This window comes from Quercus suber, unplaced genomic scaffold, assembly GCF_002906115.3.
Source record: "Quercus suber isolate HL8 unplaced genomic scaffold, Cork oak 2.0 scaffold_208, whole genome shotgun sequence".
NCBI lineage: Eukaryota > Viridiplantae > Streptophyta > Magnoliopsida > Fagales > Fagaceae > Quercus > Quercus suber.
This window is the reverse complement of record NW_027069666.1, coordinates 105,691-108,870: the sequence shown is the minus strand read 5'-3', so window position 1 is coordinate 108,870 and position 3,180 is coordinate 105,691.

Genomic DNA, 3,180 nt, shown 5'->3' with positions numbered 1-3,180 from the left:
GAAGTCCCGCGAATTGTGAAGCAAGTCCAATACCGAAATTGCCCCAGATGCCTTATCAATGTGAAAGACTGTATAGTCGCAACAAATTCTGGACAAAAAAATAATTTCAATAAAATAAATTTAATAATAATGGGTCACAATTATAACCAAAAATAGGTTGTTGACTTAAGTCAAACTTTGTTTGTTTTGCTCGTTAATTTTCCGCCGTTGGAAACTTTGACAGTTACTATTACACTGTTACAGGGTGTTTTAGCCACCATTCCTTCGTCGGAGGTCTTTTTTAGAGGATACTTTCCTCTGAAGTTTAGTTTTTATTTTTATTTCTTGAGTACAGACATACTCACTAATATATATATATATATATACTCACACTTTTAAAAATATTATTGATACTTTAGCGAACCACTCAAAATTTTAATAAATTTATTTAAATTAAATTATAATAAACTATTTGGCACAAGACTATCGTGTAACGGTGTAAATTTTATTATATTAAAATACAAAAATTATGATAGATGATAAAAATAATTAAAATAGATTTTAAATTTTATTTAAATTCTTGTAATCTTTTAAAATAGAATTTTCTTAGGAGTAGAAGTTTTATATCTCAAAACTTAGCTAATAGACTTTGTGGGGGGAAAAAGCCCAAAGCTACCTAACAGGCCCGGAACCGCCTGTTAAGGACTATTACATTTCCGAGGATTAATAGGTGGTTGGGGCGGCCCATCTGAAGCGGGAAGCCCAGAAGCAGAAGGGGAGTGTTGTCCGAAGAAGTCACCATTTGTCCGAGGATGTCTTGCTCCTCGGCTATGATGAGCCTTGATCAAACGAACGTGTGGAGGGTCCGACTAATCTTCCCAACGGTCCCAACGGCCATGGCAGATCCTGGGTAGTTCCAGAAATGATCAGAACTAAAAAATATTTGAAGGAAAAGCTGGTACCACCGCATTTAATACACTGCAACAACTTTTCTGGCCGCATTTATGTGGAGAAGACCCCTGAACAGTGCAATCTCAGCTACCGCCACTCACAAAGAACTAAAGTAGACACACGACGTGACATGCACTCGAGTGGATGCGTGGATGAAGAACAAGTGGACGATGGAAATGATAGGAAAGGACGCTATATAAAGAAGAAGGGTCCCTGATAATAGAGGATCGGAAAAAAGAGAGAGAAAGACAGAGAAAAGCTTCACTGTAACTCTGAATATTGTAATCATAGTTCATTCAATAAGACGCCTCTTCGGACATTCAATCACAGAGTTATCTAAGCTTCAGTTCATGTTATCATCACCGCATGTAACCTAGTCAACTGTTCTGTGCTTCATATCCAGCTTAGCTCTTTCAATCCACTCTCTACAAATTCATTGTTCTGGGTTCGTTGGGCCTTTAACCCATATCCTTTGGGCTTGGGCAACAAAAACAGACCCTACAATTGGCGCCGTCTGTGGGGAGAGCTTGTGCAGGGGTGGGGACAACAGTAGGTGATGGCTGAACACGGTGAACAAGAAGCGGAGTCTAGGGCGCCTCAGCACGAGGATCCTTTCCTTAACCTGGAGCGAAGGCAGGCCCGCGAGGGTAGCGTGCATACCGTGCCCCTTGGTCAGAGCCAGTCACATGGCGGAAGCCACATGTCCCATGCAGAGAAGAACCGAGATTTGCAGCGGGAGGTTGAAAAGCTAAAAAGGGAATTACGCCATCCAAAGAGGAAATGGGCTCCCTCGTATTCTGATGAGGACCCTGATGATGAGCCGGACGTCACTTATCAACCCAAATCCAGGACACCGGCCAGCGAGACCTATACCTAAGAGCAGGAGTCTCCCCACAAGGGGCAACGCATAAGTCCATCACGTGGAGATGTCGGAAGCGACACCATGAGTAAGGCTCTAAACCAGATTTCCAGATCGCCCTTCACGTGCAAGATTGAAGAGGCCAAACTTCCTCGGCGCTTTAACTAACCAGCGTTCACCATCTACAACGGCAAAACGGACCCCGTGGAACACGTGAGTAATTTTAACCAAAGGATGGCTGTCTACTCCAGGGACGAAGCGCTGATGTGCAAAGTCTTCCCTTGCAGTCTTGGGCCAGTCGCCATGAGGTGGTTCGATGGGCTGAGCCCGAATTCTATCAGCTCCTTCAAAGAGCTCACCCAAGCATTTGGTTCACGATTTGTTACATGCCGAAGAGTGGCCCGACCTCTGTCCTCTCTGCTGTCTTTGACCATGAAGGAAGGAGAATCCCTGAAGGTGTATTCGGATAAATATTGGGAAATGTTTAATGACATGGAGGGCAATTTTGACGCAATGGCCCTGGAAACGTTTAAGCTCGGCCTCCCTACCGATCACGGTTTAAGGACGTCCCTGTCTGGTAAACCTGTTACTAGCATGCGCCAGCTGATGGACCGCATTAAGAAGTACAAAAGAGTTGAAGAAGACCAACAATAAGGGAAAGGCAAGGAGAAGGTTATCCCCCTGGAAAGGAGGGATTTCAGGTCGGATCGATACGCCAGCAACAAGTTGAGGAGAGACTTTCCTGCGCAGACAGGAACAGCCAATCCCCAGACCGTCAACACCGTATTCAAAGACCCAGTCCACCAAGTTTTGGCAAAGGTCAAGAACGAGCCGTTCTTCAAGTGGCCGAACAAGATGGCAGGGAATCCTGACAGACGTAATCGTAATCTCTACTGCCAATACCACCAGGATCATGGGCACACGACTGAGGACTGCAAAGACTTGTGGATTCATCTGGAACAACTAGTCAGCGAGGGGAAATTGCGACACCACCTACATCACACCAGTGGCCGAGCAGGTTCGATGAGCGCAGACTCCCGGAGGGATGACACTCTGAAACCCTCTCTGGGAACTATCAACATTATCTTTGCGGCCCTAGGAAGAACAGGATCCTGGCCGTCCAAGGTCTTGTCTGTGGATCGGCTACCTGCGGGGGAATCTGGTCCGAAGAGATGTAAACTTGATGATCAGTTGGTTTTAGGCTTCTCGGACACCGACAAGGTGGGTACTGTCCAGCCTCATGATGATGCGTTGGTCGTCACCCTTCGAATTGGGGGGTACGATGTGAAACGGGTGATGGTTGACCAAGGAAGCGCTGCGGAAATAATGTACCCTGATCTTTACAGGGGACTGAACCTCAAACTTAGTGACCTAACGCCATATCATTCTTC